General features: G+C 39.4%; 1 protein-coding gene across 4 annotated transcripts in view; it reads right to left on the reverse strand.

Moving 5' to 3' along the window:
- LOC128734312 (serine-rich adhesin for platelets) overlaps window positions 1-10,162 on the reverse strand; it is a 46,158-nt gene extending 35,996 nt beyond the window's left edge. Inside the window, exons 1-2 of one of the 4 annotated variants that reach the window (XM_053828462.1) lie at window positions 10,036-10,162; window positions 1,440-1,980 (exon numbers count right to left, since the gene is read on the reverse strand). The gene's annotated coding sequence lies outside the window, so the exon portion shown is untranslated. Of the gene's footprint in view, window positions 1-1,439; window positions 1,981-2,120; window positions 2,325-2,391; window positions 2,437-9,807 lie in introns of those variants that run through there. The other 3 variants (XM_053828445.1, XM_053828471.1, XM_053828453.1) reach the window with 3 other exon arrangements.
- Window positions 10,163-11,427: the final 1,265 nt, after the last annotated feature.

Raw genomic sequence — 11,427 nt, forward strand, 5'->3', positions numbered from 1 at the left:
ATCCGCAATAATGGCAATATCGCACCCCGTTTCGGCTGCCGTTTGCCAAAGCAACTCCTGTGCCTTTTCACAGTGGTTTAGGTTAATCTGTATAACCTGCAGCATTATTGTTGCAAAGTGGGCCACCTGTGGCATGCTTATTTCCCGCTTCGGGAATCCGCTGTGTTGCAAACAATAGTATGCATATGGCACATTAAATATTGAAGTCACTGCTGAGTTTCAGCGAATATTTGTTTGACTAGAGTGCCCATGTATGGTGTCGAATTTCGCTATTGAATGACAACGCCTATTGAGCAAGATAAAATAATTACTCACACAAAAAGCTCTTTATTTCAGGATTATTCCTTATTAATTGTTAGTTCGCAATATTGTATAATTAATAAACAGCCAGTTAAAGTTTTTAAACTTGTCATTCATGATTCTAAATTCTATAGCAGCAAAATAGCAAGACTGTTCAACTAGCCTCATGCCGAGCCATCCGCTTGTATCACAAAATGGTGATATCATATGCGCATATTTAACTTTTGCTCAATCGGAATTCTCCACTTGAAACATTTCATTTCATTCTAAGCAGTGTTTGAAGAAAACGTAAATGGTAACCAAAATTAATGGTGTACGAGTAAAAATATTGTAAGTTTCCCACCTTATAGAACGCGATGAATTAAACCATCGCGAACCGAAATCGTCGCCAAATTCGTCGCGAGTGCAAATTTGGTTACTCGACAAAATAGAGTAAAGCAAAAGCTTATGTCCTAGTCAAACGAAATATATAGGTTTAGCTCACTCACTGGCACGCATTTTTTGCCTGCGACGATTTCAAGTTGCCAAAAAATTGTGCAGCGCGTTTTGTTACCAAAGAAACGGGCAATAATGTGCAGTAACATCTGATGTTCCTCAGGGAAGTCATTTTGTTCCTCTCATTTTTCTGTACTACAGAATAAACTGGAATTTACGAACACAGCGTAATTGCAATCAAAGCTTTTTTTATTTTAAATGTTTTAGATTTGCGTTTTGTGTACGCCATTAAAGCAAAAAATACAACCGTGGTAACTAATAAATCCTAATCTAATAATAATTCAATGCGGTTCTATATAGGAGTTAGAAGTATTTAGTCGAATTGTTTTTAATATAGCACACAAAATTGTAGACCTTTTGGAATAAAAAAAACAGATTTGAATGGCCCAATTTTGCAATTTCTTGTGTAATATAATCTCACAGAACGTTTTTGACAAAGATTCCACTTTTTTTAGCTAAGCATTATTTAAGTACGTTACTTGTATTTTCGAGCCAATGAGAACCAGAAAGAAGTCTAATTTTTTTTACAATTGCGTATTGTTTTTCATTCCAGAAACATATATTTTTGTTAACTTTATGAGCTACACTGATAAACTTAATGACGAATTAGCAATTGTTATTACAATTTTGTTGGATGGTCATACCTTTCAATTTGCTCGAACTGTTTATTGTTGATCACTATATAAGTCCAATGCTTGGATTTCTCTTATGCCGCAAAACCACACGATTATGCTTGGCTTGCTTTTGCCTGCTATCTTATGCGTATATCACTTGCTCTGCAAATACCTAGTGGTCACACTTTTTCATCTTTGAATTTCACACTTCTCTTCGCACGTTGCACACGTCGGTTTGCTTCAATATATCACAAACTATTTTTCCAAGTTCCTTTTATCCAGCAGAACACACACTAAATACACTCTTTCTATATTGTGACAGAGGAATTTTGCCCCTTTCCTGTAGGCACTAAAGCAGCGCTACTGCACTTCACTCAGGCGAATTTGACACTTTTGCTTACTTGCTGCCTTTTTATTTTTTTTTCTCGCGATTCAACTAAACTTGTTGATCATCACACTCATTCGGGGAAATCGCAATTAATCATTGCATTGCCCGAATACCGCTGATTGAAGTTTTCGCTCGTTTTTAGCTGTTTTCCGGCTTCCTTGATGCTCCAAACTTGTTCAGCCGCTGCAAGAAAAAAGAAGAAGATATTATAATGAGGAATGTCATTACTAGTGCTGCCGATTCTAATTAATGTGAGCTTACAGATGTATCTTACGAACGCGTTAATAGGGTAAAGTTTGACCCAACAACGCAAGAAAACTTACTCTATGAAAGTGCCAACTTCTGTGATTATATCACACTTCTTTTCGTTATTTTTTTTCTAGTCGATGAGTTCATTCTCTTTTTCCCACATAGTTCCCGTGATATTTTTTAAAACGGCAGCAGAGCACTGCATTAGATAATTTCCAGGGAGGCAATAAAAACTAAAACTTTTTGACAAATCAAACCAACAACGCGATTGCAGAATATGTACATATAGTCGCTTGAGAACAAAAGTAACAAAATTTTCCACTATTTCTTAGACCAAGTACCTACGCAACTACTTTCAGTCTGCGCCAGCAGGCTTGTGTCACTTTTCATACTGTACTGTAGTTCTGTTTTCATCGCCGCTGATGTTTGTGTATATGAATTGTACGATAACTATTTTCCACTGCTGCCGTCGATCGCTTGTGAGAGTGTAATCAATCGAATAAACGGTTGAATCAAGTAACAACACCCGCTGTTAGTTCATCTACTTCATACAGTTACCCGAGACGATTTAAAAGGTGAGAGCATTTGCAACACATAGGTAAGGGCGACACGTATGATGCTTTTCTCTCACAGTGCGGACTTCTTATAGTGTGCTGTACTGCTTCTAGTGTTAAGTAGTGCTAATCTCAAACGGTACCTACTTTAGTTTACATTCTTTTGTCTCTTGCAGCTGAATGATACATTAGTAAGCATACATGTGTAGAATGCAATCACTTACACTAACCTTCATCTACTCAGGAGTAGTGTGTAATTTACAAATAAAAAAGCACGCTAAAAGGGGTATAGATTTGAGCTAATGTTAGTCTTTCACAAAGGTGTTTTTCCCATAAAATTATACGACAGCTTTATTGCACACATAAAGTAAAACAAGTCCTAAACTATATTCTTGACCACAGTTCAGCGCTTATTCAAAATCAAATTAAATGAAGCAAGTAATGATCTCAATATCAGTGTCTAACAAGATATATAAATCATTCAATCTGAAGTGGCCGACAAAATTTGGAAAATCGACCATCAGCGATATGAAACTAGGTATCCCGAATACTGAAATTTATTGTAGAAATTCAAATTTGTTCTCTATATGCTGAAATTACATCCTACCAAAACATTTTACAAACAATTGTCCGGTTGCTTGCAATTTTTCAAAATACCACATCTTCCGAACCAAAAATCTTGAATTTTTTTGAGTGATCCTTTTGTAGAACTTTTCAATTAGCATTTAAAGCATGTAAATTGTAAAAATAAAATTGGAGTTGTTTCGACTAGTGATCGATTTCGTACCAGGTGAATTTTGAGTTTTCTACCAGACTATAACCCATAACCGGAACGAAGAGATTCGGAGCTGGACCGTACCGGGTATTCCGGGCACTTTAGTCCGGAGCACTTTTGACAGCAAAACTGGAAAATAGGCAAATATCTGTGATACTCTACTCACAGACCAACCTATTTTAGACCCTATCAGCAGCATACATAATGTGGACATTTCCATTTGGTTTTGCTCCAAATTATGTACAGCTGCTGATGGGGTCCGAAATACGTTGGTTACCTTATCTATCCCACTTTAAACCAGATGCTTCATAGCGTTGGACCGAGGCACAACGATAGTCTCTCATTTGCAGATAGGACCTATTTAAAAATTAGACCACAAATTATCGTCTGTATTACCAACTGTGTGTGAAGAAAACACGACAGGCTGGCCACGTGGCAAGAATACCGGATGAGAAACCAGCGAAAACAATATTCAGCAGAGAACCCGACAAAGGCCGTCAATTTCGAGGCAGACCTCGTCCAAAAACCTATAAAAAAGTATGTAGACATGTAGCTACATCAAATCATAACTATTTTATGGTAAAAAAAATATTTTTTGAAAATTTGTAAAAAAAGGCAATAGTGCTACTGCAAAGTGAATTGATCAATTGGTATAAAACTTTGGAAAGTTCAATGTGAGGGCGAAATCAGCAATTATGCCAGTTGTCGTTATAGTATTATTAACTCTTGTTAGACATGTTGGGTTAACTTTAGACTAGGGATGCTATACCGGTTTTACCGAAACCGGTTTTACCGGTATTACCGGGCTATTTTCCAATACCGAATTACCGGTTTTTCCAAGACCAAAAACTGGTATTTTCGGTATTTTTTTGCATGATCAAATAACAACTCAAGAAGCCTGAATCGCTGGTAAAACTTGTAAAGCACGGGGAAACTTAAGGTTCTACAAATAATAACTCAATTATGTAGTTCTTCCAAAGGGAAAACCCTGAAATACCTCACCGCTGTCAGCATGAACCGGAGTGCCTCATGCTTTTTAAACAGTTGTCTCCATTCAACTCGTTCCACTCCATGGGCTACTAGTCGCCAATTTCTCAGTCGTCTCAGAAGCTGCAAATCACTATCGATCTGATCATGCCATCTTGCATGTTTGGCTCCACTGTTGCTGGTGTGGATGGGGTCGTTGAAGAGAACTGTTTTCGTTGCTGAGAAACAAGGATACGCTTTACTTAAGCGATGAGAAATTCATGAAGAAATAAAAAATTGTTGTTTTGCTAGAACCAGCCTTGGCTGCTGTCGAATTGCTATACCAATTGCAAACTCTACGAACTACGAACTCTAAAACTACTCCCGGAACACCTTTCAAGTATCGCTTCTTCTTCTTCAGCAGCATAGAGCCGGGGTGGCTCGTGCTGTTTCAAGCACTCGTCTCCATTCAACTCGGTCTTGGGCCACTCGTCGCCAATTTCCTAGTCGTCTCAGAAGTCGCAAATCGCTTTCGACCTGGTCGAGCCATCGTGCACGTTGGGCCCCCCCTGTATCGCATAACTGCTAGTTACTGTATTGGTAGGATTTCAGAGAGAGTTCGTATATTTATTCGTTTTATAATTAGCCGCACTATTTGCAATGACTTTATAATATTCTTCAAGACATCAAGGATGTTTCAATAATAAAATTCTGCAAGGTTTTATTATTTTAGTCAATGGAAAAAACTCAGAAACCGAGCAGGCAGAGGAACCAAATCAACTGAAACTTCAGTTATAATTTATCATAAATGTCAGTATCTAAGCAGCTTATTAAAAGCTCGTGAACAAGGGTTTTCCTACGCTACATTTCTAATTTATCACTAGGAATTGTTCTTTTTTTCTCTGTGGTCACCGAATGAAGATTCTCTGCCTCCGGAAGTTTTTCATTGAAATTTGTTCTCGTTTAAAAGATGATACGGTAAATTCTTTTCGCATTGTTAAATATTATTTTTTAATGAACTAGTCAATTTACTATGCGACAAAAATTAAGTATCGTTGATTATGGAAGGATCTTATTCAAATCATTTGATTTTTATATATAGTTTTCAAGAGTTAACTTTTACCGGTTTTACCGGTATTGCATTTATCAATACCGAAAAACCGGTTTTCAAAATAACTCCCGGTATTGGCATCTCTACTTTAGACCAGTATCGTACTTCAACCGGGAGGCTTGTAACATCAAACTTAACATAAAAAATATGCTTATCTTTGAGAGGCTTGACAGGAGCGAGAAGATAACATAAAAGACATAGCGATCTATACTGAAAGCAGTTGATAGTTGTTTATCACTTATTTTGTTTTTCAATTTTTTTTCTCCAAATTTAGGAAGTTTCTTAAATTTTTTCTAAATTCACTTCGTTATTAAATCCCGGAGTTATGCCGATGTTTTTTGGGGGACCGCGACAAGGTTATTTAAAATGTCTTCTTTGATTCACACCGGGAACGGATTTCAAACAAACTTGTCCGGAATCGGTAATAAGCCATATGACCTCAGCTATATGAGATGATCACCAATCGCTTTCCTGTAGGCGGTATGATATAGTACTGATATAAAAACATCCCTTTGTGGAAACCAATTACGCATTCTGAACATCCCTTCGAGTCTGAATAGCGTGAATAACTCCAGTAGGAAAACTGATATGACCATTTAGAGGGGTTAAAAGTTACCAGTTTAGCACAAATAGACGCCATCTGGCTTTTAAATGTATAAAGTTATGGTCCACGGGCCGGTAAATGGCTGGATACCGTGTACCATCAGTGCCACGCGTATATGAAGGTATCCAGCAACTCCTATCCCTAGCTCGACGTGATACCAGCCGGAATACGAGCAACCTTAGTGGAGATTTAGAAACCAACCTCGGTGGAAGGTAATATCACAAACCGACAAGGAAGCAGGCTAAAGTAATAGACTTGCCAGCCGTCAGTGCCTGTCTCCAGGTTATGGGCGGCTCATGACGATTATCCCACTGCACGGAACGTCGTTTTCTTACCAAGTACGCGGTTTTATCCCAGGTTGGGGGCGGCGTACAACAGGAAGTGATGATCAAAGATGCTATACCAAAGACTCCGGCCTTAATAAGGCGGCGTACTTGAAAAATTCATACTACGAATAGTCGAAAATAATCGGTATGGACCTAGGCGAACGAAAAAAGGACAAGTTGAACCGGCACGCGCGGGTATCCTTGCAAGAGATTTGTAGTAGATGATCCTATTGCGTCTAATACGCATCTACTACAGTCCTATACATCTACTACAGTGGTGGCAATAAAGCATAGTATGGAGGCGGATTCGTATTGCATGGAAAACAAAAGAAGTGTCATTACGTGGAAGCCCACCAATGACCGTTTATGCGTGTTGAGCATTAAGGAGAAATTATTTAACTACAGTCTGATGAATGTGTACGCACCGACGAGCGACAAATCCGATGATGTGAAAGAGGCGTTCGATGATCTTTTGAAAAGACATATAAAGAGTGGACCAGGACTTAACATAAAGACTTCACCGTCATAAGAAACGCCAGCACTGGGATCGCGTTCTTGCGGAGGCATGGAGAGACACGATATAAGAAACGACACGATAAGACACGATATATCAACGGAATCAGGAATCGGACCGTGCCAACTCCTGTTATGGGCAACGACAAGGAGGGGAGTTTGATTACCGAAAGATCGGAGGGGGCCAGGCGTTGGAAACGTATCGATGTACTGAACTGTTGAATAGTAAACGGGCTGAAGCTGTCAACAACAACAGAATAACGATTGAGGATGACGAACAAGTAGTGGATTCGCCTTTGGAAAGTGGGAAACTTTGGAGAAGGTTAAAAAAGCAGCTAGAGAGCTGGAAAGGACAGCATCCCAGCCGAAATTTTGAAAGGCGGAACCGAACGGCTATATTGTGCAATCCATCAGGTTATAATAAAGGTTTTGACGAGGAAGAACTACCTACGAACTAGTTGGAAGATCTCATATATGCCCTATTTAGAAATAGGACCACCGACTCGACTGCAGCAATTATCGGGGCACTACTTTTCTCAAATCTGCATACAACATTCTCTTCCGCAACCTGATTCATAGATGGAGGCTGTTGCGGGAAAGCTTTGTTAGTGTAGTGAATACCAGTGTGGGTTTCGAGAGGGACGCGCCACGATTAACCAAATGTTCACATTGCGACAAATCCTCCATAAATTCCGAGAATTCAACTTGAAGGCGCACCATTTATTTATAGACTTCAAGGTAGCGTACGATTCTGTTAAACGATATGACCTGTGGCGGATTATGCTTCAACATGATTTTCCGACAAAACTAACTAGGCTGATAGCACAGAACAGAAGTGGAAGTAGAAATCCAAACACGTACTTGCTACTTTCTACAGATACTAGCGAACCTGGCGGTAGCGAGTCACTTTTTTCCACGAAAACACACGAGCGCATACGAATGCACACGAAAGCATGTGAAAGCTGCTATGCGATTCGCAGCGAGCGTTCTGCTTATATTGCTGTTATTCGCTTCTATGCGAAAACCTTCCCGAAGAAAAATAAAAACAAAAAAGACTCTGTTACCAGTTTTGGTCGTCGAATCGTTCGGACTTCCACTTCTGTTCTGTGCTGATAGTGCTACCCTTGATGGTTCAAAACCGAGTGCCAGAATAGCGGGTGAAACATCGGACTCGTTCGTGACGTTAGATGGTTTGAAACAAGCTGACGGGTCATCGAATTTGGTGTTCAACATTGCATTGAAAGGTGCTATACGAAGGTCAGGCGTGCAGAGGAGCGGTACCATGATCATGAAATTTCACATGCTTTTAGGGTTTGCGGATGACATCGATATCATTGGTGTTAACCGAAGAGCTGTGAAATAGGCGTACATAAGTGGCTGGTAGAGAACGTGATAGCCCTTCGGGTGTTGGAACTGCGGTGGTGATAGATGGTGATACTTTGGAAGTGGTCAACAAACTAATTTTTTTACCTTGCTACGTTAGTGACATGTAAAAATAATGCGAATCGTGAAATAAAAAGGCGGACGAAACTCACGCTCATGGAACAATAGTACTTTAAGGTACTATTGTCTTATTCTTTCCAAATAATTTTATCATTCCTTGTTTTTCAGAAATCGCTAGTGTCCGGGCATAGAGATCTGTCCGGCCATACAGTACTTCTCCCTACATGTTTTTTGTGATACGCGGTTTCAGTAAATTTCAATTTAGATAAGATATCTGTTGCGTTATTTTTTCTTAATTATTTAATCAACAGGTTCAATTTAGCCCCAATGATTGTCTGGTTAACATCTGAGAGTTAACATATAATTAGTCAAGTCGAATCAAGTGAGTAAAATGATATCTTCACTCATGGTTGAACATTTATGTTAATGTGTCCCAACAGCGCGGGGCAATCATTTCTCACCCGAATGCTGTCCGCAATAAACCGTGCTCTGGAGGTAGCCCTACGAACCTGGAGAGCTTCTAGATCGATCAGTTGATAGCGGCTTTCATAGCTGGGAAGACGGAACGGGTTTCTCCAAAGCAAATCTCAGAAATCGACGCTGAACGGATTCAATTCTTTCAACGCTGTTGTTGTAGTTAGGATTCCAGCCAGACGAACAGTTATTCCATTCATATGTCAATATTTAGGTTGTCCATTCTTAGTTTGAAGTAAGTGAAGAGAAAACTTCCGATATTTTACTTTTGACCTAACTATTCAATATCTGAGTTTTTAACAAAGGCTATTTGGAGTAATTTTACCCAAGTTTGATCGAATCTATTTACAGGTAAATTTATTTCAGAGTGTAATAAGAATTTTGTCTTATTCTAGCAGAAAGCAAACCTAAAACCTAAATTTTTAAAAAATCTGGTCAAATAAATTAATTTATTGTACAATAGCGTGTATGACATATCTGATTGTTTAAAGTATGTTCATATGCAAATGAAAATAAAAGGAAAATTTTGTTTTTAGCAATTATTACGTTTTACAAAAAGGTAAAGAGCGTTCTGCCCTCCGAGAATAAAAATCCCTTTGTACTGTAAGATAATTTGGTTTTAGTATTCTGTTCTATTTACGAAGTTATACCCCAAATTATTCTTATACACTAAGATCAAAGGTCCATTCTACATACACTATTGCAGTATACATCGTAATCGAAGCGCGATTGCAAAATAATGAATAGTCGAGGTCTAATAATGATTCAAAACAAATTCCAGTTCCCAGTAACCCTTTATGCAATACATCACCGCGATGTACATACATAGCTATTTTTTGGCCTGGGGAGTATTGGTGCAAGTCGCACTGTGTTTGTACTTTTCGCTCTAACGTAATTGAAGGGAGACCTCGAAACTGGTATTCTATGGTCCGGAATAGAGAAAAGGGATAGAGGAACCCAGATAATAGATTTGGTTCTAGAAAAAGCCAACTCACCCACAAACTGCAGACCAGTATTTTCGTTTATTCCTTGGCAATCCTTAACGGCAGAAGATAAACCCGGACGCAGAGAAAGGGCCTCCTTTTACGCCTCTCTACTATATTTTGTCACTTTTTGCCCCACACTAATTTATTCAGCGATTATTTTTTTACACATTCAATGGCTTTTTTCGTTTGTCGTGTCGCGACCGACGATCGGAATGACCTGCTCAAATGAAAACTGACCTGCTGTGCCAGTATGTGCGCGGAAACAACTTATTGCGGAAAAAATGGCCGAGTAAACGGGTTTGCACTAAGATTTTGCACAATGGTACGACTTTTCCTATCTTGCAAAGCTGGAGGACCAAATTTTCTTCACTTCACTTCTCTGCTGTTCGACGAACTCGCGAACATGAACACCCTTTTTTCTTCTGTATTGCATTTAATATTCCCTTTTGCTTCTTCGTTCTTTATTTTGACAATGCTTTGGGTTGCCATCACATAATAATCATCACTAAGAGAGTTGCCAGTAAAACTCTTAAGACGTCGTTCACAAAGCACGGTCGGTATTTTTCGGCGTTTTAGGCAACGGAATGGCAAGGTTGTCATCTTCCATATATTTGGTGCGTAACCGACATCACTGGCATTGGCACGCGTTAGGGTACCGCCAGAGTGCAAGCGACATGCGACGCGACACGACATTTCTTGCTCTAGTTATACCAGAGCTGCCATAAATACAGATATTTGTGCATGCATAAATTTGGGACCCTACCGTTTTCTCCGAAGTATTTTGTTTTCTCGATGTTATCTTTTAAATAACATAAATAGTTTATGGAGTGCTTTAAAATACAGGAACACTAGTAGAGCCAGAAATCACAGCAACTGAAATAATTGATGGGTCCCAAATTTATGCATGCACAAATATCTGTATTTGTGGCAGCTCTGAGTTATACGCGCAACCCTTTTTTGCCCGAAGCAGGACTGTGCATTTAGCAACATGAGAGCGAAGTCGTATCGCGTCGCTGTCGCGTTTACTCTCTACGGGGCCTAAACGCGACAGCGACGCGACACGACTTCGCTCACATTCGTTTAAATACGCGCTGCTTCCGGCGAAAATGTGTTGCGTATTTAAACGAATGTGAACGAAGTCGCCTCGCGTCGCTGTCGCGTTTACTCTAAAGGCCCCCATAAGGTTTTGCACGGGCGAGCATAACCTCGCTTTTTTGACGTCTATTAGTGGTTTGTTTACATCGACTTAGAATGCGGGTCAAAATGATTAAAGTGAATATTGTTAAGGGCGTCTGCGGCAGGTCAGAAAAGCACAAAAACTGCCATTCCGAGTTGTTTAGAGGGCGACACTGCTGGACAATACGCTTTTAAAACGTTTAACTTAAGTTTATGCATATTGTGTTTGCCTAACAAATAGTAAACAAACCACGAGTGAATGTCAAATGGATGAATTGCGTTCATTCGTGACGTCACCTTGCAAAACCTTATCCAGCTTTTTACGCGCTATAATGATGGCCGCTATAAATTGTGTTCGTAATATGCAAACAATCTTTTTGACAACTCTGCATACATCAAATCTGGCACTTTTCTCTTGCAACACTACCGTGCTCTTTCTTTCGTCTACGCCAA

Source organism: Sabethes cyaneus, chromosome 1 (assembly GCF_943734655.1).
Source record: "Sabethes cyaneus chromosome 1, idSabCyanKW18_F2, whole genome shotgun sequence".
Classification (NCBI taxonomy): Eukaryota; Metazoa; Arthropoda; class Insecta; order Diptera; family Culicidae; genus Sabethes; species Sabethes cyaneus.